Source organism: Diabrotica virgifera, chromosome 6, assembly GCF_917563875.1.
Source record: "Diabrotica virgifera virgifera chromosome 6, PGI_DIABVI_V3a".
NCBI classification, from domain to species: Eukaryota; Metazoa; Arthropoda; class Insecta; order Coleoptera; family Chrysomelidae; genus Diabrotica; species Diabrotica virgifera.
Window position 1 is genome coordinate 120399912 of NC_065448.1, and position 22198 is coordinate 120422109.

A 22198-nucleotide genomic window follows, 5' to 3' on the forward strand; every position below is an offset into this window, starting at 1 on the left:
CTGTAGTTGCCACAAAGAAATTGAGGAGGATTGGAAAGGAAAGCATTCTGGGAACGTGTACTTTAACTGATTTAAGTAGCTTCTAATCTTTGCGTAGAAGGGTTTGGCCATTCTTGGCTTATTTATGAAGATAGATAGATAGATAGAGAGATAGATAGATAGATAGATATTTATTGTTTTTAAAAACTACAGTTTTACAACAATGAGTTTAGTAAGTACAGAATATAACTAACAACTAGTCTAGAAAATAAGTAAATATTAACAAATTTAAACAAAATTAAGCGCTATCACTAACTGAAATGGAGAACTTGGTTTTTTTAATAAACACCAATGAAGGAGAAACTGAAGCTTATTCATTTAAAACAAACGATCTAAGTTTTATGATATTCCAAATATATATTGAAATTGCTTTCACGGATATTGTAATTACATTATTAAGACAAACAATAAGATCGGTGCAATTATTAAGGGCGGCCATATTAGCTGGTTAATGGGACATTCAAACAGTAAATGTTCAAGAGTTTCCAACTTGTTTGTGTTACAAATAGTACAGATTTCAGATGGTCGTATATGATATGTTATACCATTATAGGTAAATTTTAACAAATGGCGATTAGATGTTAGAAGTTGTGCCATGGCACGAATGTATTTTATGGGAATTTGAAATTCTAGGTGTTTCTGTACTGAGGTATGTTTGTAAATGTTTGTAAATGTTTGTAAATAGTTGAGAAGGTTGACATGGAAACTGCTTGAATGTCTTCTTGATGAAGCATATCCATATACTTTTTTAACATGCTTTTCTTGTTTTTTAATAGCCAATTAGAGATGTTTTCATCCCAAGAAAATTCATAATCTAATATTTGAAAATATTGCTTAAGCTGTGAGACCCAGTTGTATTTGTTCGTATTTATTGAATTATTTGCTGAAGAAATTTGAAGCTTATGAAGAAAACAAATAAGAGATAGTCTTAAATCATGCATTTGCGATAGATTGATGAGCCAATTTAAAGTTAGCTTGAAAATAGTAAAAGAAATTTTTACTCTCCCTGTCTCCAACCTAACAGCATAATCAGGTGTATTGATACTGAGATGTAAAAGTTTTTTAAAGAAAGTTATTTGTATTCTTTCTAACTGGTTAGCATATCTCATTCCCCAAAAGGGCACACAGTTCATAACAAGGCTTTGAACTAGCGAATCGAAAAGTTGCACACGAGATGTCCAAGAATTCATTTTGGTTTTAGCCATTAAACCTATCACGTTACCAATTGCGTGTTTTGCTCTTTCCACTGTTGTATTGGCCATTGCTTTAAAAAGGGATGTTGTGGTTAGGGTGACTCCAAGATATACAAATTTGTTAACAACTTCTAGTTTTTCGTTCTTATATAAGAACTTAACGCCTTTATTGCCAATTTGACCGCTTCGGGCAAATGGAAGAATTTTGATTTTGCCAACATTTACAGTTAGCTGGTTTTTGTCACTGTATTTTTCTAGATAACTTAAATTCTTACCGAGTTCAACTTCCGAGTCACAAAGAATGACCAAATCATCAGCATACAATAGCATTATTATTTGATTTTGGCTATTAATGGAGATACCTTTTGGTCCTTGACTAATAAAAAACTGTTCTATATCCGCAATAAATAAACTAAATAATAGTGGACTCAAAGGTCCACCCTGTAAGACTCCTGTTGAAATATCAAATGGTCTTGTGTAGCCGTTTGGAGTTTTCATGTACATCCTAGCATTATCATAAATGTTTTTCAAAATGGCTATTATTTTAGAACTCACCCCCAGGCCAAATAGCTTTTGCCACGACAAATAATGGATAATGGAGTCAAAAGCCCGCTTATAATCTACAAAGGCAGCGTACACTTTGCGTTTTTTCAGTCGTAGTTGCAGTTGTACAGCAGAAGTGAGGGTGAATACATTATCAATGCAACTCCTTGATCCCCTGAAACCCGACTGACATTCGGGAAGAACGTTATTTATTTCAACCCAATCTCTGAGTCTATTTAACAAAATATTAGTAAATATTTTTTCAACACAACTAAGTAAGGCAATACCTCTATAGTTTGCTGGATCATCTCTGTTGCCCTTTTTAAATATCATAGTAAAAATGACTTCACTCCAGTTGTGCGGCGTAATGGTTGTTTCCAGTATTCTATTAAACATGCCCGTTAAATAAAGTATCCAATTATTTGGAAGATTTTTAAAAAATTCATAAGAAATAAGGTCAGTTCCAGGTGCTTTACGATCGGGACAGTTATTTAGGACTCTATATATTTCGTCACTGGTTATAATAACGTCAAAAATGGGATGTCTTGCATTTAAAAAACGGGCATTATGATATAGTTTTGGGGGATATATATTTGAATAAAATTGTTCCCATACGTCTACATCGATAAAAGAAGTATTGTGATTTTTCCTAAATTTCTTAATCACTGACCAGAATGTTTTGGAGTCCCTGCTGTTTGCAAGTTGAGAATACAGGTTATGAAAATATATATGTTTTTTCTCTTTAATTATTTGTCTATAGGCTTTTTTTATGTCAAACAATTTGTTTTATAGGGGTTGTGGAAGTTATTTGCTTTAGCTGTTTTGAGGCTTTGTTTCATGTTGTGTTTAGCTGAGGTACATTCATGATCAAACCATGGAGGACTTTGCCTGATACACGATGGAAAAGATCTTTCTTTACAAAGTTGTAATTGCGACGCAGTTTCTTTAATTGCTGACAATAGATTATTGTATAGTTCCTGTGCATCAATATTTATAGAAAGAGACGTTTTATTCGAATGTTGCATAGAAATTTTATAGAAAAAGGCAAGGTCAGTATTCCATTGATATATAGTTTTTTATGTATAGGAAGTGCTTTTTTGAAACGACTTTCTCGAAAAAAGTCGGAAACGCAAGTTACCAGTATACCAAAGTGGTCAGAACATTTGTTATGGTTCATTACACATAAATCTTGGCTTATTCATGAAGAGATTTGAGAACTTTTCTGTAAAACAATTTTGTATAGTAGGGTTTTTTGAGTTACACCTGATTTTTTCGGCGTATGCTACACCTAAATAAAGTCTCCGGTCTTCTAGGGACGGTTCACCAACTTCACAATACAAACTTTCGATTGGTGTTGTGCGATAAGCTCCAGATGTTATACATAAAGAGAGATTGTGAAGACTGTCAAGTTTTTTTAGCAGTCTTAGTGGCTGTCGAATACACGTAGACCCATAATCTAATTTTGGTCTGATAAATGTTCTGTATAACATTAAAAGTGTTTGGCGATCCGCACCCCATTCTCTATTGGCCAGAGTTTTTAGAAGATTTAGTCGCTTGTGAAAAGATAAGATTAGATTTGTTATATGAAGTTCCTAGCTTAGGGTTTCTTCGAATGTCATTCCCCAGAACTTAATCGACGTTACACGTTTTAGGTTTTTGTCACATAGTCTTAGGTTGGGGATGTTTGTGACGTTTTTCTTTGAAAACAGGATAAAACGGGTTTTTTCAGTGGAGAAACAGAAGCCTGTTTCTTCTTACCAGAGTTCTAAGTCTTGTATAAAGTTCTGTGTATGATGAAATATATTTTGTATATTTTTACCTTTGCAAAAAACTACAAGATTATTCGCGTAGACTCGTGCCTTGAAATGAGTAATACCATTTTCTGGATGCATTATATCTGATGTTGTGTTATTTGTCCTAACTCTGAAAGTTCTATTTTGAAGGAAATTTTTAATAAAGAATAGGCAGTGACCTTAGATGTTCCCACTATGTAATTTTTTTATTATATAATCGTGCCAGGCTGTATCGAAAGCTCTTGATATGTCAAAGAAAATCGCTAGACATTTAATCCTTAGTGCGAATGCTTCAGAAATGTCACTCTCCAAATCTATAATATTATCTGTAGTTAACATCTGCTCTGTAAAACCACTTTGATCTGGAATAATCAAATCTTTTCTCTCCAAGTGCCATCTTAGTCTATTATTAATAATCTTTTCTAATAACTTACACATGGCGCATGTTAAAGATATTGGTCTGTATGACTCGGGACTTGTTTTAATACTATTAGGTTTCTGTATATGTAGGTATTACTATGGATTCATGCCATTTTTCAGGAAATTTGTGTTAAATCCAAATAATATTAAACAGATCTAGAAGTTTTTTGTGAGCGCTCGCTGGAAGGTGTTTGATAAAAATACTGGGAATATCGTCCGGGCCAGCCCTAGTTTCTTTTAGATTTGATAAAACTTCCGTATACTCTAATTGAGAAATGGCTTTATTTAGCTGTTCATCTGTGTTAGGTATAATGCTAATTTTCTTATTTTCTTCTTGTTGTTTGTGATTAATGAAAGATTTTTTATAATTAATATTATATTAGTGGATCGATTTTTGTATGTGTTAGCAAGGATTTTAGCAATCTCAGTATGCTAGTAACTGCCTTTCCATTTTTCTCTATGGTTTTGATATTCTGATTGCTATTTAATCCAGATATTCTTCGGACTTTGTTCCACACTTCAGTCATGGGAGTGTTTACATTTAACGTTGATACAGTTTGAGTCCATGACTGACCTTTGGCATTTCTAGTTGTCTTCTTGGCTATAGCACGTTGTTTTGTATATTCAATTTTATTCTCGACAGTTTTGTAGCGGTTGTATTTGTTAAAAGCTCTTTTGCTGGATTCAACTGCTGTATTGCATTCATGATTCCACCATGGGACGGGGTTGCGTTGTTTTATGCATGTAATTTATCCTATTGCTCTTTCTGCTGCTTCTGTGATAATGGTAACAAGGTTCTTAAGTGTCTCGTCGATATTTGTAGTGCTTTTAAATGTGGTCATACTGCTTTCGATTAAATTTGAGAAAAGATTTCAGTTAGGGTTTTTAAATTCCATTTTGGGGTAAAAGTTTGTCCACATTGATTTTTGTTATTATGAATAAAAAGTGGGTAGTGATCACTGTTGTATAAGAAATCGAGCCTATCCCAGGTGAGCTGTGGAGTTAGACCTGGTTCGCATATCGTAAGGTCTATACATGAAGATTCACCGTTCTGTATACTAAATCTAGTGGGCCTACCGTCGTTTAAGACTGACAGGTAGGACTGTTCAAATATCTCTTCCAGCAATCTTCCTCTGGTATTTATAGTAGAAGAGCCCCATTCAAATTTGTGGGCATTAAAATCTCCCCAAAAAGGTCTGGGTTATGGAATTTGTTGTAAGAGTTCAGTTAATACTTCTGAGTGTACTTGAGTTGATGAAGGTAGGTATAAGTTACAGACGTAGATATTTGGACTTGAGTTAACTTTAATGCAAATTGCTTCTAGATTAGTTTGGAGAGAGACTACTGAGGTTTCTGTTGACTTTTTTACAAAGATAGCTTCTCCACCACTGGCTATTTTCTTAGCTATTTTATTGTTTGCAGTAATTTTTAAATTTTTTTAAAGCTTGTAGTTTTTATTTTTGAAATTAGTTTCCTGAAGACAAATTATATCTGGATTGTATCTGGACAGAATTATTTGGAGCATCGGAAGATTATTGTAAAAACCGTTAATGTTCCTCTGCAAAATTGAAGAGAAACCCGTGTATAATAAATAAAAACTGAAATTTGGAATTGTTACAGAAGGTCATGACTCGATTCTCGAGAAAACTCACTTTTAGTCTCTGATGCCTCACTATCCGAGTAAGCCATCTGTAAATGTTTCAGTAGTTTCTTTCTTATTTTTGTACATCTAACTTTAATGGATCTTTGTTTAAAACCATTAACTACAGAGATCCGGTATTTTTTACCGGCGGGCATTCCCAAAATGTGGATTTCGTGGTAACATCACCACTTACAAGTTCATGTGTCTCTGTACCTCTCGGCAGTTTGTATAACAATCCTAGTCAAAGCGTGTAGTGTGTATTGTCAATATTTTCTTTTCTAGCACACATCAAAAATCTTAACTGGTAAAAATTACCGGATGTCTGTTTTAAGTAAGTATTTTTATATGAGTATTTGCAAATCTGAAATGTTTATATTATTTTTTTGTGTTTTTAGGAAAAAAGTAAAAAATGGACTGTGGAAGTCATCCTGGACCTTCAATGAAGGTTAAATTTGAAGATAAAAATTTTGAGGCCACTTTGCAAAAATGGAATTGCCATTTAACTCTGTGATAATTTTACTCCTTGCAGATTTTTTTTCATGGATGTAAAAATTTTCGTAGATGCTATTTTATATTTCCTTTGTGATTATATGTTACGATTGTTTGTTAAAAAAAACAGTCTAAATTTTTGTAAATAGCATTTGTGGCCGTTTGTTTCAATAGACCAAAAATGTCACCGAAATTCTCGTTCAATAGATTATTCTTTAAAAATCTTGTATTATATTATTAAAATCACTCATTTTACCATTTTTCCCATATCTAGAGACTCCAGAAAAACACATAATGCATATTTTTTTGTTTTTTATTATTAACTTTATATTTTGACTTTATTTTATAATGACCGGTAAAAAATACCGGGGATCTGTAGTTACGTGATAATATTGGGATGTCTGTAGTTAAGGGTTAAAATAAGGGTATATTGCTGTTAGCATTTTCACTAAATTTCTAAAGTCGCTAGTGTAGTTTTTTTATGATGCTAACTGGATACTGTGCACCATAAATATTTTCAAATAAATCGGATATTTGATTAAAATCAAGAATAAATGGAGGGTTTTCTCTGAGATGAATGCCTTGGCCGGTTCCATCAGTACGTGAGTTAGAGTCTTTTTCTTACTTTTTTTTTTTGGTTTTTTAGCTGGAGCATCATTTCGTTTAACAAACGGGTCTAAACTTTGGTGTTCTGAATTAGCATCTTGCGCTAGAGGGGGTGTAACAATTTCTTCCAAACTGCGTTTTGGGCTATTTTGTGTAGACTGGGTTGTACCTATATTGATGATTTGTTGTGTGGCTGGAGTATTTGAGGGATTAGTTGAAAGTGTTTGGGGAAGTGTGGATTGCAAAGATGATAGGGGATGGGGGTTTTGGTTATAATTTTCAGAGACTGATTCTTGTGTTGTTTTGCAATTTGCTGCAGTATGGCCTGGCCTTTTACATGAAAAACAGATCAAGAAATCTTGTGACAAAAAAATCCTTTAGTTGGTGTTATCATAATAAATTAATATGGATTCAGGTATTGAGGCAAGCGGTGGTGTGATAAAAATTATTTGTCGACTAAAACTATAAACGTGGTTGAATTCCGGCAAACTGGAACTTATCTTGAGAAATGACATAGGAGACATGATTTGGAGGCCCAATTTTTCAATTTCTTGAGTTAACAAAGCATGCGGAACGGTGGGACAAACGTTTGACAAAATTAGCCTTTTTGCTGGGGTGATTACTTTGCGTGCTTGGACTTTTTGGTTATTAATTTATATAGACCCTCCATAATTATTCATGAAATGTTCAACAACGTTTTTGTTTGCAAAGTATATACACACTCTCTTGTTAGAAAGCCGTGAGGAAAATATGATATTTTTGGGCTCGATCAACGTTGCTAGTGGAATCAGGTAATCTTGAAGTTTTAGGTTTTCAATGGCTGGGAATACAATAGCTTGCTCTTTGGTAGGGAATTGTTGTTCAATCACAGCAGAAGAATAAGTTTTAGTAGTGTTTTCCTTTTGGGAGCTCCTGTAGTCAGAAATACCGGCAGTCGAATTTAACATAATCTTTTCTTTATTATTTAAAACTAAGTAAAATCTGAAATACGGACCTGTTTTAAAACAGGTGATTTTATTATGTCGTTATAGATAACGAATAAACTTCTTTAAAGTTTTTTGTATCAAGTTGACTTCTGATAAATAATAAATTCCAGTGAAACGACTTGGCTTTATATAATGTTATACAGTGCTTACGTACAATAGTTTAACGCACTCTTATACATTTATATATGAAAAAATAAAAAAAATACTCATTTGCTACTATCTAAATAACTGGTTTTGTTTGGAGCTGACAAATTCGCACTAACTAGTATATTTGTCAGTACCGAACTCCTTAATAACATTGTTTTCTTTACTTGCAGGTTTCACAAAAATTTTACGAAAACTTTATTGTTTATGTACTAAACTTATCCTATGGTTTATTAGTTATTTTAAAATTTGTAGTATTATGTTTTTTACTAGTATTTAGTTTTGTATCTCTGTAGTTTCCTGGCTGATTTTTATCTGATTTTTTGAATAGTAGAATTATTTCGCGCGTTCTCCATTCTAATTTTGTTAATAATGTTGTTGATTGTCCTCTCATCGCTGCTCCACAATATTTCAGTATTTAGTTTGGTATTCCATCTTTACCTGCGGCTTTTCTGTTCTTTGCCTTTTCCAGTTTGTTCCTCTACATAGAACTTTTTTAGAAAGTCAATCCGTGTATCATTTTTAATGTGTTTTGGTTCTATCAGTTCCTTTACCTGCGCTATTAGACATCTTATAAAGCGCCATATTTCCTATTGCAGAGCATAAGATTCATTATCTATTTCTTTCGAAAAATGTTTCCAGTGATTATTTTTTTATTCTTCTTCTTAAATGTTCGTAATGTACGTCTGAATTATCAATATAAATAAAGCACATAAACCTAAATTATTATTTGTATTTTGAGAACGATTTCCGCAGTGGAACGCAAAACGTCAAATTAAACGTATTCTAAACTGACATTGTGTCCAATTCCAATTAAAAATAGTAAAAAAAGATATATCTAGTTTTAGAGATTATGTATTCAAACATTAAAACATAAAAATATAAATCTCAAAATTCCGAGATATATTTAAAATATTTTATATTGAAACATCAACCTAACTACCTTGTTCTTCTTTCCATACTCTGTCGGATTATTGAACGTTGGCGGTCATATTGGAATAATAACGTTGTCTACAGCGGCTCTTAACAGATTACCGGTGGTCTATTGATAAGACTCCCAGAGATTTTGAAGCTAGGATGTTCTCCTTCAGCCTGGGCCACTTCTTACGGCAATCTTGCGCTGTATTATGAGGTGCAAAAGGTTATACCCCCTCTGAATGACTCATTATAATGGCCGAAATATTGTAACTATCGAATTTTAATTTTTTGTGTTATTTTGTGCTCTTTTTCATTCGGTGTAAAACTATTTAATTTTTTATTCGATCACCGCAACTTATCCGTAATATTCGTCGATAGACCACCATCTCAAACGCCCTTAACTTAGTGTCTCTGTAAGGGTGCTGCTCTCTTTTAATAAGAATTCTGGGTGTCTATTAATAAGAATTTTCTTTAGTTTATAGAAGATGTCAATGTATTTTCAATTTGTATTCTTATTTCTCTGTTTATATGCAAGTTATATTTATCGTTAACTCTCTCACCCAATTCGCTGTGTGCAAGAATTTGGAGGGGATACGAGAAACGATCGTGGGCGAAGAGCGGAGAAATCTTGCAACTATCTCAAATAATTATTCATATTGCATATTGTCAATTGAAATTGTCAAATTGACGTACATTTCATACCTACTGTTATTGAAGAAGAAAAATTTTATGTTGCTCCACTATATTGATATGATATGCAAATATTGTATAAAAGTAAATTTAATTAATTGTATTTTGCTTGCACTACTGCATTTTAATAATTAATTTTATTTACTACATACAATTGTTTACCTTTTAATAACATAAACTCAATCTTAGTTTTTCTTCTTATAATTTTTTTTGGGCTATAGCCTTGACAATTATCCAGCAACCAGGATTAATTTAATTGGCCAATATAATTAAAAGTGCAAAAAATGTTGCTGAGCTATGAAACCAGGTGTCGCTTTTCCGAAGTTGCACGGTCCCACTAAACTTAACACCTGTTTTTACAATATATATTCTATTTAGACGAGAAAACGTATAAAAGACTATACAGGATGAGGCAGTCAAACGACCTATTAGAAATATCTGGAGAATTAAAGGCAACAGATTCACGATAATTTGCAAAAAGGGGTTTTGAAAAGTGCTCTATTTAATGAAAATATTTTTATCTATTTCATACTTCCGGTTATAACGGAAATTGCTTATACCTTCGTTTATTTAAATGGGACACCCTGTATATTTTCTCATTTTTAGATTCTGCCCAATGTCTCCTTTTTTAAAATATAAGGTTTTTTAATGTTATACAGGGTAGTTTAAAAGATAGTTACGTTTTTTTTCCAAATTTCGTAGCAATTTTCACACCCTGTAGAATTGTATTAGTTTGACATCAATTAGGCTACTATTGTTAAGAATTGTTAGTATAGCTAATTTTTTAATTTTAATATACAGGGTTGGTCGAAGTATTTTCTGAGTTTTCTTAAATGGAACACCCTATATTTTTGCATTGTATTAAAATGATATTTTATGGTACTTTTATTTCTTAAGCATTCCCAATACATAACTGCTTTAATTTGTGAGTTATTGGTGATTCAACCCATACATGAATTGCAACAAAAAATAAGTGACATTTTATTAGGTCGGCCGTAAAAATATTCCATCACAAATAATTTTTTCGGAAATAAATACATATTACTAATCTAGACTTTAGACTGATGCTTAAATTTACCAATAATGGTTGAGCTATCAAAATACCAACGTAGTAAAGAATGTTGGTGCGATTAACAATTAACCACAAATTAAAGCAGTTAGGTACAGGGACATCTTAAGAAATAAAATATTACCATAAAATTATTACCATTAAAGAAACCTTTGAAAATACTCATTCCGGATTTCGACCAACCCTGTATACTAAAATTCAACATTTAGCTATACTAGTAATTTTTAACAATAGTTAAAACTAGACTATAGGTAGACTATATTAAAAATCATTTGAACATAAATAGAGTTTTTGATGTCGAACTACTTCTACAATTCTACAGGATGTGAAGATTTGTACGAAATTAATAAAAAAACCTAGTGTCCTAAAAAAATAAAGCGTCCTACTTAAAAAAGAAGGTATGTGCAACTTCCGGTATAACCGGAACTAGCAAATAAATGAAATTATTTTCATTAAATAGATCACTCTTTAAAAGCCCTTCATTCTAATTTTCATGATTCTGTTGCCTTTAGTTCTCGAAATATTTCTAATATGCCCTTTATCTGCCTCACCCTATACATTTAATTCGAATTAATTTGAATGCATTCCCAGGTTAACTACTTTTTTGTATATTTTTCGAAGAATAAATCACAAGTTAAGCATAAAAAGGGCAAAGCAAGGAAGGGAATTATAGAAACTGGCTGATAAAGAAATTTTCCAGGAGGCATTTACATTTTAATGAAGATTTTTATGTCTTATTTTAATTAACCGCAATTATAATTATAAAAAAGGCAATAAATTAAAAAAGTTGAAGTCAGCCGATTTAAGTAATTGATTCATTTAAATTAGAGAACCAGTCGCAGTATATAAATGAGAAGCTCTACCAAAATATTAACTGGAATAATCGCATTTAAGTTTTTAAGTTTTTTAGTTTTTCAGCTTGTATAACATTTATATTTTCTGATGTAAATTTTTAGGTAGGATGAAATAATAAAGATATGGAACATATTATATAAAAATTGTGACAGTACATTAAAACTAAAGCTTTTCTTTCGTTTCTAATTGTTCACAACAGGGAATAAATAAACATGTTCTAGGTATTATCAAGTATGATCAACTTTTAATTATAGTTTTCTTAAACTTATTCTTTAAACAAATTATCGGGCACCCATCGGGCGAGCACTTTAATTTCTTTGTAGCTTTCGGATGTCGTAAATTTTACATGTACATATTAGTAAATTACGTTTGCTTTAAATAAATGTTGGGAATTGTTATAAGGCTATAAATACATTATGTTTTAGGTTACTAACACTTTTTATATTTGTTTTCTAATATGTATGTGTCATATTTTAAAATAATCTGAGTATTGGCTCTTCAGTGGGTTCAATTTCCCGACCATAAGGCACCTTGAAGAGGGCACTTACATCTTCAGATAACTGCCTGACGGTTGATTTGACTTTTGTTTTAGGAAATCTCTTAGGTCTTAGATATTTAGGAGCCTTCGCTGGGCAGGCCAATTTATAAAAAAAAATGATAATTTATGCTGCCAACATTTCTAATCACACAGTGAAAAACTATACACAGCCATCTCCTTATTATCATAGAGATCGAGTAAGTAGCAGACAGTAAGCATCTTGTCTATAGTATACAAGTCACCTTTGGTTTCATTGTAATCAATTTATTTTCATAGAAAAGAAGTTACGAGGATATAATTAATATAATTACATAGAACAGTAGGTGTTGTAAATTTTACGAATAACGGAAATCTTGTAGATATTAAACATCTAAGAGTACATACGATAAGTGATTAGTTTACTCGTAGGAATATAGCGAAAATCATAAACCTACAAACTCGATTCGCTCTACTATATGGTATAAGTACGATCCCGTTTTTTTGTCGCAAATTGTTTGTTGGTTGTGTCTTTCGATTTTGAACTGTGACCTTTAGAACAGGTAGATCCTTCTATGACCTCAGCAGCGTTTAATTGGATTCTCGAACACCGCTATTTGGAACCAGAAGCGAATTTTCTAGTAGGTCGTTCAAAGACGAACAAGTGCTCTGGAAAGTGATATGTCAACCACTTGGATGGGAAAGAGTGGCGCAGCGATAGTCTATTTTGAAAGCAAAATTCAAACTTGAGATCGAAACTTTAACAACCAATGTAAAATATAATTTTATTACAATCATTTATGCTTTAATCCCATAAAAATGCAATATTAAATAAAAAAATGTATAATTACTTTCATATTTTACAGAACGCAATATACTTATAAATAAAAAAGAGAACTAGGATCTGAATTGAATTTTATATACAGTGTGATGCAAATATTTGGAATAATTATTTTTTTTATGTCGTAAGCCGGCGGTATTTAAGGCGAAATTTCGAAACAGGTCGGGTTTTATTTTTAAATTATGATTTTTGGCATATAGGTACATTATACTATTGACGTCATCCATCTGGCCGTAATTACGTAATCGATAAATTTTTTAAATAAAAATAGGGGTTGTGTGCTGGCTCATTTAAAAGGTTATTCAATTTTCTGTATAGTAATATAAACATTAACATAGTTATTCAAAGTTTTATTTCGAAAGAAATAATTTTTTCATGAGACCTATTTTGTGGTTACTTCTTCGTGGTTTCAATTACTTGCAAACCATATGACTGTTGGATGAAAGAAGACTAAAGGGGAGATCTACTCCTAACTGGATATCGAAAACTACTTTTCGTTGGAATTTTGCCTACTTTTAAGTTGGATAGACAAGTAGTGAGATGCAAATTTTAAATCTTAGTCGCAGAGTGGCTCGAATTTATTTCGCTAGAAATAACGAATTTATTTCATACATTTGCACCATACTGCATAAATTGTAATAAGCTTCGCTTTATTATTTTTTTGAAGATAGATCAATGCAGAAACATTGTTAGATGGTGAAACCTCTATACTCTGGGTATAGAGATTTTTGACGAAAAGAATGACGAACTAGGGGGGGAATAAAAGAGAAGAGATTTAAGACAAAAAGAAGAGGAGCTTAGCTCAGAAGGAAAAATCAAAAGGGCAGAGAGACACTAAATCTCAAGTGAGTATTCGGGCTAGCTTCAATACACCGAATATTGGCTTTAGAGGTATAAAAAAAATTGATATTGAAATGATAGTAACTAGGAAAAAAATATATCAGAAAGCTAGAGATAAAATAATATCGAGGTACAACAAAGAAAGAAGAAGAAAAAAGGGCGCCAACTCGAACGAACAACTCGGCTCTCGGAACCAAGAAGTTGGAAAGGTTCGAGATTTTTGAAGTAACGAACGACAGGAACTCAATGACACTGTTTACAACCACCTGAAATACAAAATATTAAATACTAACCTTGTCTTGATATATTATATACTGGTAATACAGACTGAAATAAAACATCAACCTTCCTAATAACAAATATATTAACAATAAATATGTTATGTATTAACAATTTACATATAACGCAACTTAATAACAGTGATAGTGGATGGTGAAAAGATTAAATAGGATCGCAAAGGCTACTTAACAAGCAATTATCCACTATCACTGGGCCAAGCAAAGGTATTAATATCAAAATCCATATCAAAATCCGTTAGAGTCGCACAAAGTCCTTACAACTAAAAAGTTAGTAATTATTCCCTAAATTGAACTAGCCTAGAGTGAGATAGGTACACGACAAGAACAGCTACGGTTGCAAAAAAAAATAAGTATTTCACATAGCAAAATTACTTATATAATGAGTTGGTCAGTGACTCTTTATATACAATGTAAAAACCTACTAGACATATTCCCTATTTAAAAACCTCGACAAAATTTTACCCCCGATTCCCTATCAAATTTTAAGCTACAATTTTTATAATGACCTGATTTTATTTATTTAAACAAAAGACTATTGCCTATATTGACTCAAACAAAAAAAACAATGACCAAAAACCCTATTTATCACGAAAAAATGTACCACCTACTTTACTTGATTGTATGCACATAATAAGTTTACACTGTAACAAATCTAGATTATCCAAAAGTAAATAATAAAAGTAAATAAGAACTTAGCTTGTACAACAGCCGATTGTAAAAAAATGAAAGTCCTTAGGAAAAATTCTCTTGGCACAACAAAGCTAGTTGGCTGCTGTGGTGGGTAAGTCTTATTGGAAAATCCTGGATGTTGTCAACTCAGGTAGTGGTTTTCTCCAACAAAAACAGCACACTCTATGAGTGAACCATGGCAGACTTGCTAATAATACAGCTGGTACATACTTCAAGTGATGTAAAGTTATGCAAGGTGACTAATTGACTACGTGGCTAAGTTACTAAATGGGTATGTGACGGAATCTAAAATAAAGTTTATCAAATTTAATTACAGTATTTATTAGAATCTGTGTACCAGTACAGCAGTTCACTGAACTGGACCCAAAACAAAAATTAAACACTAGGTTAGGTATGTGTCATGTCAAAATTTATGAAGTTACTTCAGTGTAGACATGACAGACTTGCGCGAAACATGAACATGCGCAGAGTGCAGAAGGCTGTATAATATTTGCGGAAATTTTTTTATATAAAAGAACAAAGCAAAAAGCCTAATGGTAGCACATGAAATAAATTGAAATTTAAATTTAACAATAAAAACCTATGACCTTGACTGACTTCCTTTGCAAATGGGAATGAATATCATTATTATAATATGAATTATATATAAATTTATGTGGTAAATCAATCTAACGAAATACCTAACTACAATGATGCATTGAATATTACAAGGAAGAAATGAGAGATATAATATAAATGCATTATGTACGTCTCCAGATATATTTAAGTTTGATTTATTAGTTTTCCCACATGTTTGTTGTTTGTTTGGGTTTATATGACTGCGGACACTAAATCCATTCGCCATAATTTCCCACATGTATTCGGCTGATGTTCGATTTCCTTTTAGTTAGATTTAATTTTGTTTCAATTCCGTCACAATGAGAATAAATTCTCAGACGTGCCCGCGGCGAGTTTACTGACCAGACTAAAGTTCTCCACTTACGATTTTCGCGTAGTGCAAAGCAAGTCCGAGTAGGGACCTCTCTGTTGGTTGCGCAGTCGCCATAGGCGGGCGAAGCCAAATTCTTGAAAGGCAACGGGTAACCGTTACAATGGATGTATTCAAAGAGGTGGCTTGTGGCCTAATAATATATGTAATATATGTCTAATCTACCACAAAAAACATCAGTGTTTGGCATTCGCAGACGATTTGGTAATCTTGGCTAGGAGCAAAATAGAACTTATAGAAACAGTCATGAAACTCGAGGAGAGGGCAGCAACCAAAGGATTGTATAATAATGAAGCAAAAACAAAGTATATGGAATGGACAAATAAGCAATTCGTTCGGGTGCAATACATAACAAAAACACATGATTTTTATAGGGGTTCACAAACCTTGGAATTCGATATTATAATTGCAGTAGAGACATGGATTCAAGATGGGGTTAGGGATGGTGAAATTGTTGATACAAGTATGTATAATTTAATACGGGCAGATAGGGATTTAGAATTCACTGGAAAAACTAGAGGAGGGGGAGTTCTTGTGGCAGTAAGAAAGGAGTATAAAATTGCACAAATTTTCAAACATTGTACAAAATTTGAGGCAATAGCGATTCATATTAAATTAGCAGGTAATGAAAAACATACAATTTTTGCTTTATATGTGCCCCCAAACGGCTCTGATAATATATATGAACAACTAGTAAATTTCCTTCAAGATAACATTGTTGATATTGAAAAGACGTATATATTTGGTGATTTTAATATACCAGAAATTAAAGGTTACGTGAGTGAGATTAATGTTTCTAATACTAAATTAAATATTTTGCAATCATTTTTAGATTTTAATTCATTTAAGCTTTTTAATAACATTACAAATTTTCAAGGTAAAACACTTGACTTGATAATATGCTCTGAAAATCATTCATCAAAATATGTAGTAACACAAGACTTAACGCCATTTGTGAAGAAAGATCATTATCACCCTACTCTTAATTTTAATATAGTCTACAATAAAAGTAATAAGCAAAAATTTGAAGTAAATTTGTCCAATGAATATAATTATAAAAAAGCAAATTTTGAACTTTTGGTTAATAATGTCCGAAATACAAATTGGGACGCAGTAAAAAATGAAACAAATGTAGACTTAGCTTTAGAAACTTTTTATGAAATATGGAATAAAATTATACAGAATTGTGTACCAAAATTTAAAACATTCAATAATTCCAAATTATTTCCTAGTTGGTATACACAAGAAATAAAAGATTTAATTAAAAATAAAAATAAATTCAGAAAATTACAGAACATCTCAAATTACTATTTAGAAAAATACAAGGAAAGCAGACGTGCATTAAAATACTTAATAAAAATAGAAGAGAATAAATATTTAAAAGAAGTGCAACAAAATGTGGAGGGTAATATAAATTATTTTTGGAACTATATTAAAAACAAAAAATCCAATTGTACTCATGCTGGAAATTTTGTTTACTTAGGTCAGAATGTTGATGGTGAAAATACAGCTGAAGTATTTGCTAAGTTTTGTGCATCTACATACAACTCAGATAAAGCGACTTATAATTTAGATTTTGGTAATAGTTCTTACTTGCACAATGATTTTTTCGCAATTGAATCAATAGATTACAATGATTTTAAAGAAGCTGTAAAAAAATTAAAGCCAAAGAAAGCTGCGGGTACTGACGGTATTCCACCTTATATATTAAAAGGTTGTAGTGAGTGGTTGATTGAACCGATGGTACATATTTTTAATAGCATAGTTAATTCTAAAGTCTTTCCTACAATTTGGAAAACTGCAGTTACTACACCAATACATAAATCTGGAACATTACAAAACATTGAAAACTACAGACCTATAGCAATAATGTGTGCTCCCGCCAAACTTTTTGAACAAATTATACATAACAAGTTATATTCATATATAGAAAAGTACATAATGTCTCAACAGCACGGTTTTGTGCTAAACAAGTCAGTAAATACAAATTTATTTATTTTTGCAGATCAGGTTGCTGACACATTAAGCACTAAATTGCAACTTGATACGATATACACGGATTTTAGAAAAGCTTTTGACCGCGTTAATCATGATGTGTTACTAAAAAAGTTAAGTACTTATGGCTTGTCTAATAATTTTATTGAACTCATCAAAAGTTATCTGGAAAACAGACGTTTTATAGTTCGACACAAAGGTAATGTATCAGGAAAGTTTTACGCCAATTCCGGAGTTCCTCAGGGTTCAAATTTAGGACCTCTTCTCTTTATTATATTCATTAACGACCTTCCTTCTATTTGTAAATATACTGAGTGTCTTTTATTTGCAGATGATTTAAAAATGTACAAAATTATTCAGTCAGTACGTGATTGTATTAAGTTACAGAGAGACATTGATAGTATTTACGAATGGAGTATAGTTAATAAGTTAGAGTTTAATATTAATAAATGCAAAGTTATGACGATAACTCGGTTACAGGAACCAGTTATTTTTGATTATGAGATGGGAGGTGAGAGATTGGCTAGGGTTACTGAAGTAAAAGACTTGGGAGTAACATACAATCAAGTTTTTTCGTTTGGGAAACATATAAATCAGTCGATCTCAGCGGCAAACAAATTGTTTGGATTTATTAGAAGACAGACAATGGCATTTACAAATATTAATACAATAAAATTTCTCTATTTTACTTTAGTGCGACCTAAATTGGAATTTGCAAGCGTAATATGGTTTTGTGAGTATATGTCAACGCTTAAAGAATTAGAAAAGGTACAAAATAAAGTTCTTCGGTATTTGTATTTTAAAAAACACAAAAAATGCCCTGATTATAATTCTGTTAGGTCGGCTCACTTGAGAAACGAGTTTAAAATATTGTCTCTAGGACAAAGAAGGGACTTAATGGTAATTATGTTTATATACAATATAATTAACAATAAGATTAACAGCCCATATTTACTTTCACTCATTCCATTCAATATTGCTCCTCGTCGGACACGATCTTCATTAATGTTCAATATACCTCACAATCTTGTTGCAACAAGATCTCCCCTTGCCAATGCACTTAAGTTATTAAACAATTTTAACAGTTTAATTGATGTAGATTGGTCCTTGAATCGGAGAAAGTTCTATAAATTGATACTAAGTCAAATTTTAAACACCTCTATGTAAAAAATATTCAAGCCTCTACAATGCTGGAAGTGATAATGAGATAATTTGTATAATTTTTATATAACTTAGAAAGTCATCTATTTAAAACTATAGAATTGTAAATGTATATTTTTTTATCTAACAATAAAACACTGAAAACGTTTGTTTTCTATACTTCCACAAAATTTATTATAACTAAGTGACTACAGCTGTTTCGGCGTATATTTTTTTTTTTAGCCATGTAATGAGACATTTAGTCTGTATGGTTAATAAATAAATAAATAAATAAATAACAATGACAACAGTGAAGGAAGCACAGTATAAATTCGAAGAAGTTGAGAGATTTGAGTACTTAGGAACTGTCTTCACAAGAGATCCTAACTGTGAAGAAGAAATACAAAAGAGAATTATGTCGGGCAACCGCGCTATATTTGCTCTAAATGGGTTGTTAAGAAGTAAAAATATATCACGAAGAGCAAAACTAAGAACTTACAAGACCGTAATAAGGCCGTTAGTAACGTATGCTTCTGAAACATGGGTCACAACAAAAAACACCAAGAATTGTTATTAGTTTTGGAGAGGGAAATACTGCGCAAAATCTTCGGTGGGAAAAACAAATAAGGAACTAACTGAGCTCTATCAAGATCCTAACATACTAGCAGTAATTAAGGCGCAAAGACTTAGATGGTTGGGCCATGTGCGAAGCATGATTCCATCTAGAATTCCCAGAATGGTACTATCTAGTGCATTGGCAGGGAAAAGGCGAAGAGGAAGACCGAGGTCACGATGGAGTAATGGAGTTAGAGAAGATATGAGAAGAATTCACGTAAGGAAGTGGGAAAGAAAAGCGACAGACAAAAGGGAGTGGAAAAGAATAGTACATCAAGCCATGGGCTTACTAGGCTCGTAATGCTTACATATTATTATTACTATTTCAGAATATTATTTCGTTCCGGTCTACTCACCCAATAATTTCATCTACTGCAAATAAAACATTTCGTTTAATTATATACGTAGTTAATTAAAATAAAAAACAGGTGTTTTAATGGAATTGATATATCATTTTAAATATTAATTTGGCGTATGTGTAACGCTAAAGTAAAAACCAAACATTTATATTGAAACAATCGTCTTAGACAAGGCGGAAACGGCGGGTTCGTTGGGAAAAATATTCCCATGAGATATTTTTGCATGATCACATTCGTGAGACATCCCAGAATAAGGTTCAAGAAGTCGCCCACGAGAAAAGTGGGCCAATTTTTTTTAACAATTTTTTTTTAATCAAATTGCAAAAATCAATATTTTTGGCCCGTACTATTTTTTTTTTGATTTTTTGGAGCATTCTGGACAAAAAAGGTCTCTTATAATTTTTCTCTAAAGTTGATCTTTTTCGAGTTATAAGCAATTTAAAATTTGAAAAACGCGAAAATGGCCATTTTTTAGACTTTAACTCGGTCAAAAATTATTATTTTGAAAGTCAGAAAGTGACTAAATCAAAGTTTAAAGTCGCCGTTACATGATCCTGAAGAAATCTGTGTCATTAATTTACTACTAAGCCGTTATTTTTAATTAATAACAATGAGTGGTTAGATCGTATTGACGCTGCTGTAAATGTGAGTGCGAGTAAGATGCACAATTGGACTGCTGGAATGGCTTCTCTCTCGCACTCAGCATTTACAGTCCCGCACACGTGCATGGCGCTTATTATTATTACTTAAAAATAACAGCTTAGTAACAAAATAATGACAAAAATTTCTTCAGGATCTTGTAGGCGGGGCTTTAAACTTTAATTTAGTCATATATTGACTTTCATAATAATAACTTTTAACCGATTTATTAAGCCTTGAAAATCGCCATTTTTCGCTTTTTTCAATTTTTAATTGCTTATAAGTCGAAAACGATCAACTTTAGAGAAAAATTATAAGAGATCTTTTTTGTCCAGAATGGTCCAAAAAATTAAAGAAAAAATTGTTCGGGCCAAAAATATTGATTCTTGCAATTTGATTAAAAAAAAATTGTTAAAAAAAATTGGCCCACTTTTCACGTGGGCGACTTCTTGAACCTTATTCTGGGATGTCTCACGAATGTGATTATGCAAAAAAATCTCATGGGAATATTTTTCCCTTCGAACCCGCCGTTTTCGCCTTGTCTATCTGTTTTAAGCGACATAAAATAATATATTTAAAGGTTTTATTTTTACTACTCTCTGTAATATGGATAAAATATATTTGATATTCTCATTGGTAAAAGTTGCTGTTATGCATCCGTGTTATTGGGAATAATTAAAATACAAAATAGATTGATGTTAAAAGATTGGTTTATGTAGAATATGTTTATGATTTTGGGTGTCCTAAAACTAAATTTTTATCATGGAAGTTTTGAGTGCTTGATTCGATATTGGAAGCTATTGGTCGGAAAAGTAGTTGTCTATCGAATGTATCTTTAACTTACGTAGAAGAGCTATTTTCGGGGTTTGACCACAGATACGAAAATTCCTTTTCAACAAACGATTTTTTATTTATGGTGTCTGTATTAAATTATAACTGTCTCATTATATGTGTGTCTCAAAAATACTGTCAAAAATATAAATCAGTAGTAATTACACGAGAGCTCTAAAATTATCGATTTGTATTCCGATTTACACTTTGACAGTTTTATCTATTTTATAAATATGCCAAAGTGTCACGAGGGCAAAACAAATCGGTTTTTACGAGATCGAGAGTAATTCGGTAAGATTATTTCATGAATAAAACTATTTTTTAAATCATTTTAACTAATATTTTATTGATATTTTCACCTGAACATTTGCTAAACCGGTTCATGGTGTACTCTTTGACAAGTTGTAAATCATTTAATTTTCATTAATGTCATTGAATGTTCATATTGTTCACTGATGCCCTTCGTAATGTAACGAAGGGCGTCTGACTTACATATAAAATTCAAGTCAAAGTGAACAACACAGTATAGCAAATATTTAGACGAAGATATTAATCAAATATTACTTTAGCAAACCAGTTTTATTCATTAAATAATCGTAGCGTTAAAGTAAACTCGAGCGCTTACATTTGCCGGTTTGTGTTATCCTCGTGACAGTTTGAGATTAGATGCAGAACTAAAAGTTTATTATGGATATTTTCTTACATATTACAGTTGTCAAAACTAGGAAACTGGTTGCAATTAACCCTTTCACTACCCGCGCATCAAGTTATAACATAACTACACGCGTAGCGTACTTTATACGCCACAAGAAAATATGTACACTTAAAAACAGCGGATTTGTTTTTTTTTTAAATACACTTAGTTGTTTGTTATAAACCTTATTCGGCATCAGTGAACAATTCGAGTTCCTTTAATAGTTCCAGTAAGCCAATTGGGATTATAACTGGAATCATGGAATAACTGGATTCCATGATAAATAAATTTACTAATAAACAATTTTTTTAAAATGTGATTTTTTACAGGAGAAAAAGTATTGTTTATAAAGGAAAATATATTTTG